At 41.3% G+C, this 23,354-nt stretch overlaps 1 protein-coding gene across 1 annotated transcript in view; it reads left to right on the forward strand.

The window, feature by feature from the left end:
* Positions 1 to 3,970: 3,970 nt before the first annotated feature.
* Positions 3,971 to 23,354, forward strand: part of LOC126475150 (GTP-binding protein Di-Ras1) — a 1,323,975-nt gene continuing 1,304,591 nt past the window's right edge. The window contains exon 1 of the mRNA XM_050102765.1: positions 3,971 to 4,015. The gene's annotated coding sequence lies outside the window, so the exon portion shown is untranslated. The remainder of the gene's footprint in view (positions 4,016 to 23,354) is intronic.

The following is a 23,354-nucleotide window of genomic DNA, read 5'->3' on the forward strand; positions in this document are numbered from 1 at the left end:
CACTCAAACCTTTGAAGAGTGCTTCACCTTTCCTACGGGCTACTCAGGCGAAATATTCTAGTAACTTGAAAGGGGCATCTAGCTGCTTCTACTCATATAGTCTGAGCCAGATCTGTGTTCATCGACCCTCGCCCTCTAGTGAGATTTACGTTTGAGATAATGCCACCTAACTCTTTAAATGTCACTTTCGCCCAAAAGATGTAATGAAAAAAGGGCCTCTTTAGCAGATCATACAAAATTTCCTCGTATGTTCGTTCTCTTGCCAACATTTATAGCCTTTTGATTTACAGGGGTAGAAGTCATAACTAAATTGAACATATTAATTTTGCATATATGAATTTAAGTGTTTAAATGTACGTAATTTTTATAATTAGTAAATTCTGAGGAATAAAATAAAACTTAAGATATATTGGTAGCACGGGAATCGAACCAAAGCTGACAAATTGCCAGTCAGTACACTTCACCACTAGCCCAAAGTGCCATTATGACAACTGCTCTTCTAAAATTCGTTATACTCCAGTCCTGCACAAAACGTTACACGTGGTTTGAAAGAAAAATACTGACCTCGTGCTGTGAGAAACATAGCACTCATAGGTTTGTAGGGATAATGTAACACCAGGGCATGCACAGTCAAAACCCGACAGCTTCGTCCTTTCTCTGAGTTCATCATGGTGCGTCTGACCTTCGTTTCAACACTCAATACTGCTTTCTAGTTACCGTGGACAGAGCGCTGCAATACATGTTTTCAATCATTTTAGTTGCATACCAGCATACATTCAAAGAGAAATGGTGTAATTTTAGTGTCAGTTCTGGCTTGCATTCGGAGATAAACGGTGTAATCTTAGTACGGTTTCAAGATAGTTTTCAAAGAGAAGTGGCACCATTTCAGAGTGATTTTTACAGTGTTCTGTAGCACATCAGTACATGATAAACAGCCACCACTGATTTTACCCTTGAAAATCTCATAAATCCAATCAGTGTATTCCAAGCTACGTTGTGAAACCTCTTTTCTAAAAAAAAAAAGTATTCGCAGTTGCGAATATGGGCAACCAGCGGCTGTACTATGGAATGACAACAGTGAAAATTAGTGCCGGTCCGGGACACCAACCCAGATTTCCTTCTTATCGCGAGCGATCGCCTTACCATCTAGCTATGCGACCCCCACTCAAGGCCAGTCCAAACTTCCATATATCATCAACCAAGTGTCTACAACATGTACTCGTACACCCAGTATGTATATTCCCGTACAGGGGAGACATTTTACTTGAACGTTGTTTGCCTGGTGTCGACGGATAAATATGATATTTCAATGTGTGTGTCATTCCGAATTACAATGCAAAATTCCTTCGGACATGCATGCATGCATGTGCGAAGGAAAACTGCATCGCACTTTTAAACAATAAAGATCCTGCAATATCGTTTTTATGCGCAAACAGAAAACGTGGAGGGGATATGTAATTTACTTTTCCCTCCAGGCTGAAACTTGCTATGCTGGCGTATCAGATGTTACGAAGCTTGGACAGTACTGTAGCTCGGTATGGCTCTGTTTCCGCTTCAGAACTGTTCACCTGTTAGAGTGCAGCGTGAACTTTTCTTACGAGATTCAAGACGTTAGATGTCCCTTGACAGCATCATCCAGTGCTGAGAAGGGTAAAGATTGTAGTCTCAGCAGCTCCATGTACAAAGCCTACCAGAGAGGGCTGCTGTTTCCGCTCTGTTAGTTGTAGCACTGAGCCCCTAATCTCACATCCCTTATTTAAAAATGATGTCTTCACCGTAAATGTAAAAAGGATACCCTTACGAGTAACTACCAGCCGGACCAGTTGGATCAACGTTTCTTAACGAGGTGTTACACCTCCATTACCTGCTTTCATGCTGCACTGTGACAGACAGAGCCTAGCCTCTTCAAGACAAGTTCAGTTGCTAGAATTTCGAAAAACGTAAGGAATTCCTACGTGCGTGATTACAGAGCCAATTCACAGATAAGTAAAAGGTTTCATGTATCTGATGGCCGTGTACGACGTGTTTATAAGACTTCTTAAATTGTTTCGTTCATCTGTTACGCCGGAGAATCACCGGTAATTAATTACCGAAACACTCGATTTTATGACCTGGTTTAAAACAACAGAAAAGATATGCATACAAAATGAGAGAGAAGATCCTACAGAGAGGCAGACTAGAATAAGTTTATTCCGCATCCCTCACATTTGTTATACATTAATTTGTCGTATCTCAAAGACAATAATTTAGTCAAGTCTCTGTATGTCCATCTTTTCAGAGATGGTTGCGGGATTCGGCTGCTCGATACAGGATGTCAAATAAAATACCTTTCAGCAGTTTAGTTTCGAAACTTAGTTTATTTGGCTACCAGTTTCGGCGAGTTACTACCCCATCTTCAGGCACTGTGTATAGACAACAATGATACCAGTATGAAATAGATAACCTAAAGAAAGAGGCGTGATGCAAGTCTTATATACAGTGGTAATATGTACTAACATAACAATATCAATCAGTACAGGAGGTTACGTAAAGTTACAGATAAATTAAGAAATAAAATAAGGGAACAGCTACACACTGTGTTAACTTAATAACTTAATAACTTAATAACTTAATAAAAAAGAGGCGTGATGCAAGTCTTATATACAGTGGTAATATGTACTAACATAACAATATCAATCAGTACAGGAGGTTACGTAAAGTTACAGATAAATTAAGAAATAAAATAAGGGAACAGCTACACACTGTGTTAACTTAAAGTAGTGAGGAAAGTACATACCTCATATAATTGTAAAAATGGAACCTACTTAACGGAGATCAATGTTTCATGTTATGCATAGATAATCACGGTATAATGCTAACGCAATGCCTGTGAAGCTACTGGAGTAAATGAGCATAGTCGTATACTGACGGGTACAGACTGAACACAACACATTTTATTACATGCTGTCATATACTAGTAAAACATATACCACTTACTGGAGGTCAGACCTATAACTATCTGCATCATCATGTTCCATATACTAATAATAATTAATAAAAGGAGAATATAAAAATACATTAGTGCAGTTTATCGATCACAAACTCGTAAGATGCCACTTATTTAATAAAACATTTCTAGTGTACCAAAGTACGAACCTAATGTGAAATACCATAACGAATTCCCACTAAGCAGTAAGTATTGAAATATGTGGAAAATGCAAATTTACTGCTTAGTGGGAGTTCGTTACGGTATAATACATTATATTCACAGTTTGGTTCACTAGAAAAGTTTTACTAAATGAGTTGCGTCTTACGAGTTTGCGATCGATAAACTGCACTGATGTATTTTTATATTATCCTTTTATTAGTTATTAGTAGTATATGTAATATTATGATACAGGTACTTAAGGGGCTTACCTCTAGTAAGTGGTACATATTTTACTAGTATATGACAGCATGTAACCAAATGTTTTATGTTCAGTCGGTACTTGTCAGTATATAGCCATATTGTTTTACTCCAGTTGTTTCCGGGCATTGCATTAGCATTATACCGTGATTATTTATGCCTGGCACGAAATATTGTCCTTCGTTTTGTAGATTGCTTTTTTACGATAATATGACGTATGTACTTTGCTCACTACTTTAAGTTAATACAGTGTGCTACTATTCTCTTATTTCATTCCTTAAATTATCTTCATGTAACTTCCTGTACTGGCTGTAGTACATATTACCACTGTATATTAAGACTTGCACTACGCTCCCTTTTTTGGTTATCCGTTTTATACTGCTAGCATTGTTGTCTGTACACAGAGCCTGAAGATGACGTAGTACATTGCCGAAACTGGTAGCCAAATAAAATAAGTTTGGAAGCTATACGTCTGAAAGGTGTTTGATCTGACATCCCAAAATATAGTCATTTTTCCCCTGTGTCGGTCTAGCAGTTATCATCAACTGTGATTTGTTTCACAGGTGTGAAGGAGGGACCGGAGTGGTCGGCTGAAGGCAGCATGTAGAAACAGCTGCAGTTCTGCCACTGGTGAGTACTCAAGGAACTTACTACTGTTTCAGTTTACCGATGATTTGATATGATGGATTGTTTTTATAAGGTTTCTCATTAGGTTTATCCTTATTTAATGCTTTCACTATATTGCGATGATCCTTAAAACCAAGAGCTAAGGAATAGCGACTATACAAGAGGGATACGTATAAGAAATATTGTGATAACTATATAACCGTGTGCTTGAGTAAGACTCGAGAATGTATAATTCTGGAGCGACGATCTAAAAACAGAGCCTAACTGAAAATAGTTAAGCATCCAGAAGAAATGGTCGGATGTCAGTGTAATTTTTACGCGTAGACACCATCAGAGGATACGTAAATAATTAAAATCGAAATTCTCCATGACAGGTGCATCGGCCATCCTAGAGCTTTATTGATGAACGTGTTCAGTGCTATTACCAGGACTGGTAAGGTGTATAACGGCCGTAACAGAGTTAGATGTTGAGAGATCACTGTGAACGGCATTCGTGTGAGACAGCACCTGTCATAGCTTAAAAGGGGTCTTGTTGTGAGTCTACATTTGGCCAACTGATAGATTTGCACAATAACGAGATTTGTGTGGAATTCTGATGTGGCAGTGGCCCGATACTGGACTGCATGTGACCGTGATTGCCAATATACTAGTCGTCAACGTCCTGGTCGACCATACTCTGTGTCATCCTGCACCACTGATCGGAGAGCACAAGAGGCCGGACAAGGAATTACCGTCCCATGCTTAGTCTGTCATTAGCACCATAACACAAACAGCTCCGTTTGGAGTGTTGCTGTGGCCTGAAAACAAGGATTGCTAACGAAGTGCACTACGGTGTGTTCAATAATGAATCGCGGTTCGGCATTACGGAGAATGACGAACGTCAACGAGTATGGCTGCTTCCTGGAAAGATTTCCCATTCTTCAAATGTTTTGCAGAGGCACAACTGTGCAACACCTGATGTCACGGTGTAAGGAACGCTCAGGTATGACACCAGATCACGGATAGCAGTGACTGAGGGGATTCTGACGACACAACGGTACGTTACGGACGTTCTGCGTCCTCGTGTGTTACCTCTCGTGCGACAGTATTGTGGTGTCATTTTTCAACAGGACAACGCTCGTCGATACAGGGCACGTGTCTCAATAAACTGTCTGCGTGATGCTGGAGTACTCACGTAGCGAGCAAGATCACCAAATCTGTCCCCCAGAGAACAGATGTGTGACCAGCTTGGTTCCCAACACTGTCCCAGTGCCACTATACTGAATATCAAGGATCAGTTAGAACAGTTGTGTGCCAACTTACCTCAGAGGAGAAAACAACGGCTTTGTGGTACATTTCCCAACCGAATCAGTGCATGCGACCAGATCAGCGGGGGTGCAACGTCGTAATAACAAGGGGGCTCCTACTGCCAAGTTCACTTTTATTCGATTTTGTAATCACCGAAGTAACATTATACACACTCTCAACTCGCGAAATTTCTACAACTACATCCATACTCCGCAAGCCACCTGACGGTGTGTGGCGGAGGGTACCTTGAGTACCTCTATCGGTTCTCCCTTCTATTCCAGTCTCGTATTGTTCGTGGAAAGAAGGATAGTCTGTACGCCTCTGTGTGGTCTCTAATCTCTCTGATTTTATCCTTATGGTCTCTTCGCGAGATATACGTAGGAGGGAGCAATATACTGCTTGACTCCTCGGTGAAGGTATGTTCTCGAAACTTCAACAAAAGCCCGTACCGAGCTGAGCGTCTCTCCTGCAGAGTCTTCCACTGGAGTTTATCTATCATCTCCGTAACGCTTTCGCGATTCCTAAATGATCCTGCAACGAAGCGCGCTGCTCGCTGTTGGATCTTCTCTATCTCTTCTATCAACCCTATCTGGTACGGATCCCACACTGCTGAGCAGTATTCAAGCAGTGGACGAACAAGCGTACTGTAACCTACTTCCTTTGTTTTCGGATTGCATTTCCTTAGGATTCTTCCAATGAATCTCAGTCTCGCATCTGCTTTACCGACGATCAACTCCTAATGCAACTCCTAATGCATACTCCCAGATAATTTATGGAATTAACTGCTTCCAGTTGATGACCTGCTATTTTGTAGATAAATGATAAGGGATCTATCTTTCTATGTCTTCGCAGCACATTACACTTGTCTACATTGAGATTCAATTGCCATTCCCCGCACAATGCGTCAATTCGCTGCAGATCCTCCTGCATTTCAGTACAATTTTCCATTGTTAGAACCTCTCGCTGTACCACAGTATCATCCCCAAAAAACCTCAGTGAACTACCGATGTCATCGACAAGGTCATTCATGTATATTGTGAATAGCAACGGTCCTACGACACTCCCCTGCGGCACACCTAAAATCAATTTTACTTCGGAAAACTTCTCTCCATTGAGAATGACATACTGCGTTCTGTTATCTAGGAACTCTTCAATCCAATCACACAATTGGTCTGGTAGTGTATATGCTCTTACTTTGTTCATTAAACGACTGTGGGGAACTGTATCGAACGCCTTGCGGAAGTCAAGAAACACGACATCTACCTGGGAACCCGTGTCTATGGCCCTCTGAGTCTCGTGGACGAATAGCGCGAGCTGGGTTTCACACGATCGTCTTTTTCGAAACCCATGCTGATTCCTACAGAGCAGATTTCTAGTCTTCAGAAAAGTCATTATACTCGAACATAATACGTGTTCCAAAATTCTACAACTGATCGACGTTAGAGATATAGATCTATAATTCTGCACATCTGTTCGACGTCCCGTCTTGAAAACGGGGATGACCTGTGCCCTTTTCCAATCCTTTGGAACGCTACGTTCTTCTGGAGACCTACGGTACACCGCTGCAAGAAGGGGGGCAAATTCCTTCGCGTACTCTATGTAAAATAGAACTGGTATCCCAACAGGTCCAGCGGCCTTTCCTCTTTTGAGCGATTTTAATTTTTTCTCTATCCCTCTGTCGTCTATTTCGATATCTACTATTTTGTTATCTGTGCGACAATCTAGAGAAGGAACTATAGTGCAGTATTCCTCTGTGAAACAACTTTGGAAAAAGACATTTAGTATTTCGGCCTTTTGTCTGTCATCCTCTGTTTCAGTACCATTTTGGTCACAGAGTGTCTGGACATTTTGTTTTGATCCGCCTACCGCTTTGACATAAGACCAAAATTTCTTAGGATTTTCTGCCAAGTCAGTACATAGAACTTTACTTCCGAATTCATTGAACGCCTCTCGCATAGCCCTCCTCACAGTACATTTCGCTTCGCGTAATTTTTGTTTGTCTGCAAGGCTTTGGCTATGTTTATGTTTGCTGTGAAGTTCCCTTTGCTTCCGCAGCAGTTTTCCGACTCAGCTGTTGTATCACGGTGGCTCTTTTCCATCTCTTACGATCTTGCTTGGAACATACTCATCTAACGCATTTCCTTTTTGCCTCCTCTTCTAGGTGTTTCACTTTTTTTTCTTTTTGCCTGGCATCGTATAAAGATGGTGCGTAAACTGTTCTAATATTGCACCTGCGTATCAAATCCGCGTCAACTACTAACCGACCCGTACATTGAACATGAGGAAAGGTCTGGAGAAGGATCACGGCCGAGAATGACAGTTGCGAACTCTCGTGGAAATTTAAAGAAACTTTTATTTTCTTTGTGAGGCATTCATTGGAACATTTCGTATTCCGTCAGTTACGGAACTCGTAGTAATTTGTGTGTGTGGAAACTTTTCTTGAATCCATGAAATGACGGTAATACATAGCAACGAATGGAGTGCAGCTTGTGCTTATACAACGCTCGATAAGCAATTTGACACCACAGTAAGATAAATTACGTTCCCTCGGGAGGATGATCGTTGAATATAAAGTGGAACTAAAAAATTTTCTGCAGGAAACAAGTGTAGATATGATCGCCGATTGACGTTCCAAGAGAAACTATCCAGTAAGACTGTAGCCTTTATTCCAAATACTTAAATCCAAACAATGTTCCGTAACGCAATCTTAGTACATAGTGAGAATAATAGTAAAAAAAGTGCGGATGTACAAATTTTGTCACCGTTCGACTCTCAGATTGTTTTCTTCGCCACCTCATACACTAATAGCATATCCGTTTTTGTATTGTAGGGGAGAGTTTTATACCTAGATGATACTGTCCGCAGGAATAGGTAGTGATTTTTGGTCGGTACTTCAGTTTAGTGACTGATGTTAGAATCAGATGAAGGAATGTGGACAGGGTAACGCCACAAGCAGTTTCTGTCATTTTCTCCAATTTTGTCGTCAGAAATAAGATTGTGTTTTGTGTTACATTTGTGAATAATTGAAGTTCTTCGTATTTAAGTGCTATATAATATACTAAGGCTACTTCGAATATATGGTTAATTCTTCAATTATAGATTATTATGTCACGTGCAATTGAAGTCTCCTCCTACCGTCCGGCTGTATGTGCAGTTAACTCAGGAACTACGGATTTTGATCCGGTTTTCACTAATATATAACTGTTTCACGAGGAAGGTTTTGTGTATGGTTTATAAAAAGGTCGTATAAAATGTCTGAATTCGAGTAATTAAATTTAAGTTTTCCCACCCGTGGAGCAGCGGCCGTAGCTCGAGAGTGCAGCAGTGCGTTCAGTTAGCAAACAGCGTGACCAATTTCGCATCTACTCTGGTTGAGTGGTTTACTGGCATGATAGCTCAGCGTGTTCGGTCAAAAAACTGAGTGAAATATTCAACGATGGTCTTGAATGGGTGTCCTTTGACGTTCGCCCAGACCAAATGATTAGAACATTGACGAACAAAATCGAAAGAAAGGAAGAAGTGGTGGTAGAGCGTTAGACAGGGACCCGAAACGTAGCAGTATCGGATCCCGGAGTGGTCAGTTACCTTTCATTCTGCCTTTCAATCACCTCTCATTGAAGTGAAGGTTTTCCAGAACCGAAACGTGGATTGGATTCCTCAGTCGCAATTCGCACTCTTAATTCACCGCAAATCTTCGAACAACGGGCTGTCAGTTACTCAATTTTGAAGTGTTATATGACCAATAACGAAAAGATAACTACCTCATCATCAGGCTGTGACACGAAACTTATAATTTGAAATAATAAAATATTTGTAACCAATAGTTTCCCTGGAATCATTTTAGAGCAACTGCATAGCAAAAAAAAAACATGCAAATCCAAAGTATATAGCTTTCTACTTTTTCTTTTTTTGCGCTTCAAGTAAAACGTTTTCCGAAAACGCGCTTCAGTAACTTAGCTTACTTTACGTACAATATCTCCTTTCAGCAGCGCAACTTACCTTGTACCAAATCTACATGTGGAAGTGATTCTTAGCGTAGCACGGTGAAGAAGTCTGCATAAAGAGTCCACGTCAACGAATCATGGCAATGAGTCGTACCGTTGCATCCCGGTGAGTGCTAAGGTTCCCAAGTATACTGCTAAGCATGTAGATCATGCACGTTTTTTCTTATTTTTTCTTTTAATGTGCCGCATCAGCCAGCCTTCGATACATAATCAACCACTCACACACACATTCACCCATGATTCACATGCAACATTTACATTGATTGTAAACGTATTACTTACACCACGATGAGATTCCATCAGTGCCATAAGATGTCAGTCACTCTAAACGCCACTTCAATATGGAACACGTAACGTTAGTGCCACCAGACAACTTCCCTGGCCTGCACTGCTTGCACATCGTAAGTCATATGAAAGTGTTGATATTAACTTACTTATCGTTGTTCTCTTCATTTTAATCGTTGCTCCAAACAAAATACGCTACGCCAGTCAAAGCGTGTGGCATAGAGGTACTTAATGTTACCCGTGCGAAGTCGGGCCGGGTCGTTAGTGCCCTATATTTTTAAGACCAGTTATGTATCGTGTGGATGATTACACCACAATTCGTCGGTCGTGAACCATCTTGTCGCCTGAGGGGAGTCTTTTACCTTGGAACGTGTTACATTTGCAAATAAATTGAGTTTCGTTAATATCTTAACCATTTTGCCTCCCTTGAAAACGAGAATTTAGTATTTAACTTGTAACTTGTTTTTCATAATACTCGTCCTTCTGCGTAAGGCCAGGTTCTCATTAGAATGAGCAAAAAAAGGCATAGTTTGGATTTTTTTTTTTGAGACAATGACAAGACATACAAAGGATCTATTTGGGGACTATGATTGATTATTCCTTGAACTTATTTCAGATTTTTAGTACAAAAAAAATGGTGCCTATAATTATGGACTGATCAAGGGCTTGCGAGTCTGCAGTACGCAGATACGTGTAGGGTAGCCCCTCAAGAGTTATCTGAAGTCAAAAATCGATAACATTGGTCGACACCGCATTAAATTTATGGGTGCTTGTACCTAACCGCTATGAAATAGCCTTAAGCTTAACGACGTGGTGCTAAATCGAACTCTAAATTCGATTTTTGGAAATTTGTGGTACGTTCCTATGGGACGAAACTGCTGAAGTCATCGGTGCCTTGGCTTACTCACTACATAATCTAACTTAAACTAACCTGCGCTAAGCACAACACACACACCCATGCCCGAGGGAGGACTCGAACCTCCGACGGGGAGAACGCGCGAAACGTGGCAAGGCGCTTCAGACCCCCCCCCCCCCCCCCCCCCCCCGGCTACCAGGCGCGGCTGAATTCGATTTTTAGGGTTTCTTTCTCTATCCCTTTTAAAAAACAGTTAATATTAACATATTTCATGTATTATAGGTATAAGCTTCCAAGAAAAACGTTTACTTTCGCGGGCCAAAGGTAGAAGTTAACAGGTTGAACTGTTTTTACTTCATGCTGCAGCCACTTTTGAGAAATTGTTTCTCGTGAAAAACTCGTTTAAAGTTTAGGGAAAACTTTTGCATCTATTACTAGCTCAATTTGCATTAAAATGCATGTTACGTGTTTTTGATGTCGCCAAACACAAAACTGAAGATAGAGTTCCAAAATTCAAAATAGCTAATCAAATACGGCGAACAAAAATTATTTTTTGCACAATTTTGACCAAAATTTGACAAAAAAGTGTTTTCGTTACTTACGTTTAGTCTGCAATTCCAGATCCGTATATCAACCCTTCCTCTAACTCCAATTGTTCCTGGAGAGCAATTCCCTCTTTCTCCTTGGCGAGAAAAGGCGATCTGGGTTAGCTAGGTACGCTGCTTTCGGCAGCCTGCAAACGTTGCTCGTCACATTTTATCGGGGAATATTTTTGCATGAATACTGCAATATAAAACATTCTGTGCACGTGCGTCGCGGCACAAGTTTTCTACCTGAGCCGGGCGTCTCCGATTGAGAGCGTCCCGCTGCGGCCGTGACACTGCTTCGAACAATGGGCTGTAGAAACTTGTGTAACGCTCAAGTTAAAAAAACCTTTTCGTCCCAACGTTATAGACACATACACCTTTCAAAAAATTCAATAAAAATCGAATTTTCGACATTTTAAATGAGAACCTGGCCTAAAATTGATTTTATTTCATAATTATTGGTTTGTGGTAGAGCAATAATGTAAAAGATAGACGACTAAATACAGTGTTGACAAGATTTTCTCCATTGCTACGGTTTCAAATTTCAGTGGGATGTTTGTTCCTAGGTACAGGACCCTGATGTACAGTAAAATGCGTTTTGAGATTTGGAAAACTTTAATTTTCCGGAGTAACTTTCGTAATTACAGAAAAAGACTGAAACACACAAAATGTGAATGCCATAATCTAAAACTGAGTAAGATAGTCAATTAAATTTCCATTTTACAGAGACCAAAGTCTGAAAATTGTGGGAATTATTCCCTGCTTCATTTTGCATCAGTTAATCGTTATTTCTTTTAACAGTCTGGAAAACAAGAATATATGTTGTACTGATTGCATCTGCTACTTTGAATGCTGCGTGTATTCCGTGTTACCCTTCTTAGCCACCCTGAACAATCTTCAGCTTATGAATCCAGAATAACTCCTTCATTATCGCTTCCATCTACTGTTTTCCTCTCTCTCTCTCTCTCTCTCTCTCTCTCTCTCTCTCTCTCTCTCTGGGTTATTAGCAATTAACGTCAGACAAATGCCGGCTATGATCACTCCTGGCTCTCAGTAACGATGTCGGCCCGTTTCAGTTATAACTCCAGCAGTTAAAGCTATTATGTAGTGTTTAACGGTTTTTTGTGAAAACAGAATTACTGCTGCTGCTCTCAGTGTTCATTAGCGCACTCAATTCACACCGCGCTTCAGCAAGGCATTATGACCGTCACGTGCATTATCTCGTTTCACCGACAACCTACCAGTGCTCGGGCAACTGTAATTTTGAAACACGTTTAAATTCGTCCGACCGTGAATTCCTCAGTCCCCTGATAAAAAATTCGACAGGTGTTAGATAACCTGCTAAATAGCACAGTGTACGTACGAGGACGCGATGAAAAGTAATGGCTTCGAATTTGCTATGTGAAAACGCTTACTGCTTTTTATGTAAAACAATCAATCTTAACACTCTGTAACTTTATTCTTCAGGTCAACTTGTTTAGTTCTCAACATAATCACTCTGGCGACGAACACATGTCTCCCAAAGAGAGACAAGTTCTTTCACAACGTCACTGTAGCATGTTTGACTTTGTTGACGGAGCTACAACCTCACCTCTGCTTGGTCGCTTCATCACTGTAAAAGTGAAGTCCTCTAAGATGTTCTTTAATCTTTCGAAACGGGTGATAATCGGATGGTGCCAAGTCGGGGATGTGTGGAGGATGATCGATGACTGTGAACACAAAGCGTCGGATTATTACAAATGTCGCAGCTCTCGTGTGCGGGCTGACATTTCATGCTTGTGGAGAGGATGCTCCATATCTGAACGAACACTTCGAATTCGAAAATCGATTGCAGCACGCTGTTTCTCACGCACCGACACAGATACTTTGCACACCACCATTTTACATGCTACAAGTAGGAGTCCTTTCTGCGGAAGAGAGCTGCAAATATGTATACATGAATAATAAAGATTTAGAATGTTAATAACGTTTGTTTTATTTAAAAAGCTTTACGAGCTTTCACAGATAACGTTCGGAGGCAGTAATTTTCAGCACACCTTCGTATATTACGACGGGCGTTCAATAAGTAACACATTTTTCTGAAAGCAGCTTTTTTTTGTTAAGGATTGCAGCACAACATATTACTCCACACTCTTTTGGCTACCAAACCCTACTTTTCAACATAGTCTCTGTTTAGTTCGACGGTCTTACGATACCTTACTGGGAGGGCCTGTATCTCAGCATGGTTTCACTCTGTTGGTCGACAGCGGAGGCAACGTCTTGCTGCATCAGTAACCTCCACATCACCCGCGTACTGTTTCTCGCGAAGTGCATTCTCCATTGGGCCAGCACGTGGAAGTCAGAAGCTGTGGGATCCGGGCTGTATGGTGGGTGAGATAGAAGATTTTTGAGCACCTCTCGGGTGCACAGACTTGTGTGGGGCTTCACGTTGTCATGGAGAAGAAGAATTTGACTCCGAACCACCGATCACCTCGAGTGAGAGTGTCCGCACGTTCCAGTATTGCAGGAGACACACATGTCTGCGACCAACCGGCTCGCCTGAGATCGGACAGGTTTGCGTGACATTGTTACGATGAAGACAGAGACGACAGACCCTTCCCCGACGACTCAGCGTGCTTTTATTCATTGCCAGGTCTCCGTAGACATTCTGCAAGGGCCCATGAATACCTGCGATGCTCTGGTTTTCATCCAAAGGAAACTCAGTGTTAGCTCTCTCCTTGGAACCCACCTCCGTTATTTTTAAGGCTACGTATAGCGCTGCCACCTATTTGAACTCCATGAAAATATAGGGACCCAAGCGGGAATATGGCACTATGTCTCACAAGAAATTCCGAATTTTTGAACCTAAATTCGCCGAAAAAATGTGTTGATTTGCTTACTGAACGACCCTCGTACACTGATGATTCAAAATTTGAAGACAACTTGCTTGATAGCATGTTGGTCCACCTTCCGCCGTGGAGCGTCCTGGATGTGCTTCGTCGAGTTCAGATAAGCCGCATTTGTTGGCCAAGACATCAACATGAGTTCATTACCAACATCCTCAAACCATTGCAGCACCATTATGACCTCGTAACCTGGACAGTGATCCGCAGGAAGATACCTCTGCTGTCAGGGGAGAACCAAAAATGAACGATAATCTCCTCATAAAAATCAACAAGGATTCCGCCAGTGGAGATATTGCGCAACTCAGCTCGCTCTGTCCCTCCGTCAAACCTATAGCGCTGTAGACAAAGGCGCATAGGATAATTCCTTTTTCTTGACATCCGAAAGGCTTTAGACATCGTCGCACACTGTCGCTTAGTGAAAAAAAAAGTGAGCTTACCTAGTATTGCGACTGGATTCCAGACTTCATTGCAGACAGAACTCAATACGTCGCACTTAACGGAACAAAATGGTGGAAAAACCACATAGATAATATTGTGGGGAAGGCGAAACAAACGTCTGCGCTTTGTTGGCAGAACACTTAGAAGTTGCGACAAACCCACTAAAGAGACAGCATACATTACACTTGTCCGTCCTCTGCTGGAATATTGCTGTGCAGTGTGGGATCCTTACCAGGTAGGCTTGACGGAGGACATCGAGAAAGTGCAAAGAAGGGCAGTTCGTTTCGTGTTATCGCGCAATAGGGGTGAGAGTGTCACTGATGTGATACGCGAGTTGGGGTGGCAGTCACTGAAGCAAAGGCTGTTTTCTTTGCGGCGAGATCTATTTATGAAATTTCAATCACCAACTTTCTCTTCCGAAAGCGAAAATATTTTGTCGACACCCACCTACGTAGGGGAAATGACCGTCATAATAAAATAAGAGAAATCAGAGCTCGAAGGGATAGGTTTAGGTGTTCCTTTTTCCCACACGCCATTCGAGAGAGGAATGGTAGAGAAGTAGTACGAAAATGGTTCGATGAACCCTCTGCCAGGCACTTAAGTGTAAATTGCAGAGTAACCATGCAGATATAGATGTAGATTGTTGTTTAAGAAAGCAGAACGCCAGAAGACGGTACAACTGTTTTTGGAGTTGCGCCTGTTTCCATCTAGCCTTAATCAAGTCTCCTTAAAGCGTTCCATATGATAGTCATGAGACAGAAATATGTTGCAGGGTTTTTGTAACGCTGCAGATATTCATAGACATCTGCCTCCACGGCCAAATAAAAACAATTTACAAAACAGCGCAGCTTGCGTACCGTAGCACGACTTACCGGATCGGTGTGCACGGACGTGACACTTCAAGCAATGCCGGGATCTGCTGCCTCCCCAGTTTCGACGCAGAAGCACGAATTCACAGCAAAATCTATAAAGATTTTTTACTAAGCTCCCGTATGCATACAACGACCTTAAAATAAAAATAATGGCCTTCGAAAACAGACAGCTGCACAGAATCAGAGGCATTGTCATGAGGAAAATGAGAGACAAACATAACTTGTAAATAATAGATTTCAGCTATCAGTCGTCCTTTTGAAATTTTATTGTCAGATCTAGATTTCAGCCAGAAACTACCCATTCTCAATGCACTATGATAATAGTGCATTGAGAGTGGCTAGTTTCCAGCTGAAGTCTAGATCTGACAATAAAATTTCAAAAGGACGACTGATAGCTGAAATCTACTATTTACAAGGCAATTCAAAAGTCGCTGCGTGCAACAGCCTTCTGAATGGAAGGTAACCTAATGAGACAAATATAATTCTGAGATAGTGCAACAATTTTCTAATGTAATAGTTATGTTGGGTGCTGATATTTTTACTTTATTTTTTTGCAGTAAATTTATGTTCGTGCTTCTTTTCTGTTCGTTATTAATACATTTTGACGCATTCATACATATTGCTTACTAAATTAACCATGACTGGTTTATTTAATTCCTTACAGCCAGGTAAATACTTGGACAAATAATGAACTGACTGTTATATGCCAAGTACAGTGGGCTCAAATAAATAAACTAAGTAATATAGCCTACTAAGCATTATATCCAATCGACAGCAATACTGAAACACTTTCATAGAACAATTAGTGTAGATAACTGCCAGAAAGAAACAAATGTGAAATTATCAAGGAAACTAATTTTATCTTTCAAACAACAGAAATATATAAAGAAAGCATATATTAAAGTAGGTACCGTTATCGGAATAATAAGTTTTTGATGAATGAGACCGTATATACTGATCACCTAGAATTATAATGAGGTACTGCCCCGTCACTTTCTTTCTGTTTTACTGGATGTCGAAAGTATGAGTGGGTATAAGTAATTAAGATGATATGAAACCGCTGGCAAACCAAATAAGGTACTCAAAAGTATGTAGAACGCTACACTATTTCTCGTTCCGTCGTGGAATGTGAGAGCTACGTTTCTCTGACCCACTGAAAATATCGAAAAAAGTAAGTGGTTTGGTAAATGGATATCGTAGATCGGAAATTTCAGCGTATGTATGTGGACGCTGCATGCCTCCCGGAGGCGCCCTGATAAAGATTTCATAAGAGAAAGTAGGTGAAAGTTATTTATGCAAGGAAAATGCCGGTACTTAACCGAGGCAGCACGGTGACTGTTTCGTACTTGAGACTACATCATCAACTCTACGCCATAACCCGGAAGACTGTTGCTCTATAATTCGAGAAAGCTGATGGTATTACCGACAAGGCCAAGCAGTTGGTTCGTTGAGCCGGGCATGTCTTGACTGTGTGCCATTCAGAATTAGTTAACAGAAAAGCCGTTCATGCTCTCACACACATGGCAGTTATTGAAGAGCTAGACTCAACAACAACTGTTGAGAAACTTAGCAAATCTATGACTACCTAGGTACTGGTGAGCCCCAGATGAGTATGACTGAAATTTTAAAAATGCGTAAGACCCGCGTTTTCCAGCATTTACTAGCCTCTTTTGAAAGGAGGTATAAATTTAATAGATAGTTTCAACAGCTAACGACGAATTTTTCTGCTGACAAGGAAAAGTCAAAGACTGAACAAGGATCAAGCACAACAACAGGAAGAATGTGTACTGAACTGTAAACAAAAAAAAAACAAAAAACCAGTGAACGGTCCAAGGGCAAAATGTGCATTCTAAAACAATTAGAGAGAGCAACGGCGTGGTGGTTAAGTGCTCAAGATGTTGGACTGCCAAGCAGACGAGCCATGTTGAAGCCTCCCTCATGCCACTACTTTCTTTTTTTTTTTTTTTCGCTGTTCGTTCTATTTGGTGACTAGGCGACAAGTCAATCGAATGCTCCACCGAAGAACACATTTGGTGTGTCGTACACGGCATTTGTGACCGTACGTGTATCATATGGTAGGGATCTCTTACCGATGCACCTAATTTGTACGTATGCCTAGTAAGTGAGTGAGATACGCCTCTTTGCCCGATTTGGGTGTTCGTATGAATGTGAATGTGATCACTCCCAAGAAAATGATGATCACATAATTGTTTGCCACATAAGCTGCAATAAATGAAAGCAACAGCTTCCCTGTGCTCTGTCAAAACATATGTTTTCAACGTTTTTGAAATTGGGTTCCGTTTCGGAAGTTTTGGCTCTTGAATTCCTCTGTTGTAAATAGTTCTCACCCGTTTATTTGTTGTTTTCATTTCTGTGAGGCGTCTACGTAGTATCTCGCCTGCTCGAGCTATTCATCACGTTAACTTGAGATGGTAACGTATTCTTACCGTATGACTCACATTATATACTCAATGCATAGTATGACAGCTGCCAAGACTACAGAAAGACAGAAAGAGAACAAACACTTGAGTGACCGGACGGACGTTCATAATGCTGTGAAAAAGAAATTAAAATAAATGTTAGGAGTTTTGAACTCTGCTCGTCCACTTTACAGTTCAACGCCGTGACCACTTTACCACGACATCGCGGAAAGGTCTTTGCACGAGTCTCCGCCCTTACACGATCTTCCTCCAGCACGCTGAACTACTATGGACGTAATCTTTTCCCTTTGTCAGCTTTACGAAAAGTTTCACGAACAACAGAAGCCATCTTTTTCGCATTAATCCATTTGGCAACAGCTTCTGACTATTCCAAAGCTTAGTCTTCAGGGGGCATCATAAGATAGGTTATCTTCCTAATCTCCTGGTTATTATCACATATTACAGAACATTGAACTTACCATATCTTTCAAAAGCAAATTGTCACTCACTAAGAGTGGTGTTAAACAAAGCTGTGTACTCGCTTATTGCTGTTTTCTTGGCATATTCTACTTCTTTCTTGTTAAAAGTGTTTTCGAAGGTTGTAGTAGCGCTGTGTGTTTGCCCATAACAGCATATGGGAAGCTTTTCAGTGCTCCTTGTCTTGAAATAAAAGCAAAAGTGACGCGGCTACTTACACCTGAGCTCTTACAGGCTGCCGGCGCTACTTTGGTAACTCGCTTCGAACTGCAGCTGCAGCAACTAAATGAAGCACTGAGAAACATAACAACCCAAAGCACAGGCACAAACCTTTCAGAAAAACAGATGTTTGTGAAAATCAGATTTGTAGGCAAACCATCAGTGATGTAGACACTAATTTATGTCGGAAATCCTAGATAACAATGAGCAGCGCAGAGCAACAAAATTATTCTTTGTCGTTTGAACTAATGTGGAAGTGGCCCTCTCGGCTAGCCGTACGGTCTAACGCTCTGCTTCCCGGGCGGGAAGGCGCGCCGGTCCGCAGCAGGAATCCGCCTGGCGGATTAGTGTCGAGGTCCGGTGTGCCGGCAAGCCTGTGGGTAGTTTTTGAGGCAGTTTTCCGTCTACCTAAGCGAATGAAGGCTGGTTCCTCTTATTCCGCCTCACACTGTGTCGGCGATTGCTGGCCAGACACCGTTCCCACGTAAGCGTACACCATAATTATTCCACCACGCAAACATTTGGGGTTACCCTCATATGGTATGAGACGTTTCCGCAGGGGTCCACTGAGGGCCGAAACGCATAACCACCCTGGGTTCGGTGTGGGGCGACGTGGGGGTGGGTGGACTGCTGTGACCCGTTGTGGGGTTGTGAAGCACTGAGGATACGGCGGGGCGAAGCCTCTCCGTCGTTTCTACAGGGTGTTTCAAAAATGACCGGTATATTTGAAACGGCAATAAAAACTAAACGAGCAGCGATAGAAATACACCGTTTGTTGCAATATGCTTGGGACAACAGTACATTTTCAGGCGGACAAACTTTCGAAATTACAGTAGTTACAATTTTCAACAACAGATGGCGCTGCAAGTGATGTGAAAGATATAGAAGACAACGCAGTCTGTGGGTGCGCCATTTTGTACGTCGTCTTTCTGCTGTAAGCGTGTGCTGTTCACAACATGCAAGTGTGCTGTAGACAACATGGTTTATTCCTTAGAACAGAGGATTTTTCTGGTGTTGGAATTCCACCGCTTAGAACACAGTGTTGTTGCAACAAGACGAAGTTTTCAACGGAGGTTTAATGTAACCAAAGGAGCGAAAAGCGATATAATAAAGGATCTGTTTGAAAAATTTCAACGGACTGGGAACGTGACGGATGAACGTGCTGGAAAGGTAGGGCGACCGCGTACGGCAACCACAGAGGGCAACGCGCAGCTAGTGCAGCAGGTGATCCAACAGCGGCCTCAGGTTTCCGTTCGCCGTGTTGCAGCTGCGGTCCAAATGACGCCAACGTCCACGTATCGTCTCATGCGCCAGAGTTTACACCTCTATCCATACAAAATTCAAACACGGCAACCCGTCAGCGCCGCTACCATTGCTGCACGAGAGACATTCGCTAACGATATAGTGCACAGGATTGATGACGGCGATATGCATGTGGGCAGCATTTGGTTTACTGACGAAGCTTATTTTTACCTGGACGGCTTCGTCAATAAACAGAACTGGCGCATATGTGGAACTGAAAAGCCCCATGTTGCAGTCCCATCGTCCCTGCATCCTCAAAAAGTACTGGTCTGGGCCGCCATTTCTTCCAAAGGAATCATTGGCCCATTTTTCAGATCCGAAACGATTACTGCATCACGCTATCTGGACATTCTTCGTGAATTTGTGGCGATACAAACTGCCTTAGACGACACTGCGAACACCTCGTGGTTTTTGCAAGATGGTGCCCGGCCACATCGCACGGTCGACGTCTTTAATTTCCTGAATGAATATTTCGATGATCGTGTGATTGCTTTGGGCTATCCGAAACATACAGGAGGCGGCGTGGATTGGCCTCCCTATTCGCCAGACATGAACCCCTGTGACTTCTTTCTGTGGGGACACTTGAAAGACCAGGTGTACCGCCAGAATCCAGAAACAATTGAACAGCTGAAGCAGTACATCTCATCTGCATGTGAAGCCATTCCGCCAGACACGTTGTCAAAGGTTTCGGGTAATTTCATTCAGAGACTACGCCATATTATTGCTACGCATGGTGGATATGTGGAAAATATCGTACTATAGAGTTTCCCTGACCGCAGCGCCATCTGTTGTTGAAAAATGTAACTACTGTAATTTCGAAAGTTTGTCTGCCTGAAGATGTACTGTTGTCCCAAGCATATTGCAACAAACGGGGTATTTCTATCGCTACTCGTTTAGTTTTTATTGCCGTTTCAAATATACCGGTCATTTTTGAAACACCCTGTAGGTCCCCGGTTTCATACAATACAATGCAATACAACGTGGAAGTGAATATAAGAGAAACAGACAGCTATTCATGCATCTCCAGATATAAAACTTCAGCTACAGCACAGATAAATCTGGTTCCACATCAGATAAAAACATGTAACGAGTGTGCATGCATGCTAAAATCTGAAAATTGATGATGGTGTGCTTTTCGCCCTTATGGTTCTCAGTGCCTCAACTTATCGGCTGCCAGATACCTGTCGAGAATTTGGTTTTACAAACAGCTTGAAGAAAACCACATCACGGTGACAGACACAGCATTCAGCTATCCATTGTCATCAGTAGGTATTACCTGGAGTTAAGAGACTGTTTCAAATACTTACTCCTTTTTTAATTCGTATGCATCTCCGGTCGTCCTTCGTTTCTATTGTTCCGTCGTGGTTCTTTCCCTCGAAAATCTTAAATATTCTGCTTTAACCATTTCAAAATCCAAACTGATAGTCTTCTATCTAACACATCTTCGTATTTTATTTTCCATATTTGTGTATTCTATACTTGTCAGAAACTTGGTTGCACAAACTGATAAGCTCATTGCCCAAGTTCCCGCATTTACGTTCCTTTGATATCATGGGGTTTCTCTGAATGATGTTCTTTCGGAAATCCTTTGGTGTTCTCACACAACACTGTCTTCTGTTTCTTTCCCCTCCATAGCGTTACAATCTTCCTTGATGATTCAGTTTTTCTCTCTCTTTACATGCTGATTTTCTGTTAAGTTTGTCAAACCCGTTAAAATGATATCGATACGTGTCGAGCTATGAGCTGTTTCTCCATCTTCGTTGCTAGATGCTGTTCTGTTCCCTTCCGCTTCGTCCATATTCACTGTGTATGTGCTAACATGTAGTAAAGTGTAACAATGTGAAATGTTATAATAAATCACAGAATGTGTACATGTTTGTCATGTTCTCAATATCCACGAACCTCAACGGGTACCCAGATGACCGATCGTTAAAAGCATCAAGAATCGCTGATTAAAACGCACGTGTTGTAATTGAAAGTCCATTGTTTGCTGCTGTTCACAAAGAACTGTTCGATTCGACAAATATGGCGACAAATTATCTAATTAATGTGCCGAAGCTAAAAGGACGTGTGAACTACGGAGATTGGGCGTTCGCTATCGAAAATGTGCTTATTCTTGAAGGACTAGTGAAATGTGTCTCAGAAGTAGTTTTATCGGAAGATTCAAAGACCAAAGCAAAGATAATTATTACGATTGATCCATCTTTATATGTGAAGATAAGAGAAGCAAGAACGACAGTGCACTTGAGGAAGAGACTGAAATCAATGTTTGACGACTCTGGTTTTGCGAGGAGAATCGATTTATTGAGAACACTGATGTCAACACGTCTAGAAAAATGAGAACCAGACAGTTGATAATGATCAGAAATTACATGGAACAGGTTTTTCTATTAAGGATGACTGGTTTGGTTCGTTATTGCTAGCAGGATTGCCAGAAAAATATTCTTCAATGATAATGGCAATTGAGCATTCAGGAATTCCAACCACAACGGACACAATCAAAAGTAAGCTTCTTGACATGGAATAAGATGTCACCGGAGCTGGTAGTGCTTTTAGGGCCAAAAGTTGGCAAAGTAAACCAAACTTATCTCTCCGAAATGGAAATACAGTGGAAAATCAAAACAGGAACGACGTTGCTTGCTATTAATGCAAGAAACGAGGACATTTTAAAAGTAAATGTCCTACCAGTGACATTGAAACAAGACGAAACAAAACTTCAAATGTTTTCCGTGCAGTGTTTATAAGTGACTCTTTTGACGGAAGTGACTGGTGTATTGATTCAGGTGCTAGTGTACATCTCACAGCAAATAAAGAATGGTTGAAAAACAAAATAAATCTTTTCCACGTGGAGGCACTAGAGCCTCTAAACCACTTGAAGTAGTACATGCAGACCTGTGTGGACCCAAGGAAGTTATGTCATTAGGTGGTACAAAGTATTTTCTCATTTTGGAAGATGGCTACACCCGAATGGGATTTGTGTATTTTCTAAAGACAAAAAATAAAACTTTTGAAAAATTTCAAGGATTTCCGAAAATGGTGGGGAATCAGCAAGAAAGAAAAATCAAAACAGAAAGAACAGATAACGGAAAAAATTCTGTTGAGTGAATTTTGACAGTTTGTTGAAAAAACATGGTATTATCATCAGTTATCCAATAGCAACACACGAGAACAAAACGGTTTGCCAGAAAGGCTGAATATAACTGTTGTAGAAAAGACAAGATGTTTACTATTTGATGGTAAACTTGATGAAAGATTTTGGGCAAAGGCTGTTAATAATGCAGTATATTTGCAAAATAGGTGAGTGAGTTCAATTTTAGGGAGTATGGACTGGCAAGTCATCTCAGAATAATTGGAAGCAAGGTCATGGTGCATGTTCCCAAAGTCAAGAGGAGAAAATGGGATAAAAAGGCAAAAGAAATGATCTTAGTGGGATATAGCAATACTACAAACGGCTATAGACTCTATAACCCTGAGACAAATGATGTAGTGATAAGCTGAGATGTGACGATAATGGAAAATATTAATGATGCAGGAACTGAAATAAAGGATAATGAAGAAATCACCACCTCAGTGGAGGATGAAGAAAATGAGAAGTCTGATGTTGTATTGAGAGAGGACTTACATGCTGTCTCAAAAGAGGCAGTTCTATCAGAGAAAGAAACTGATGTTAAAAATGTGTTAAACAAGAACATGAAATAAAAAATATTAGA

Source organism: Schistocerca serialis, chromosome 4 (assembly GCF_023864345.2).
Source record: "Schistocerca serialis cubense isolate TAMUIC-IGC-003099 chromosome 4, iqSchSeri2.2, whole genome shotgun sequence".
NCBI classification, from domain to species: domain Eukaryota; kingdom Metazoa; phylum Arthropoda; class Insecta; order Orthoptera; family Acrididae; genus Schistocerca; species Schistocerca serialis.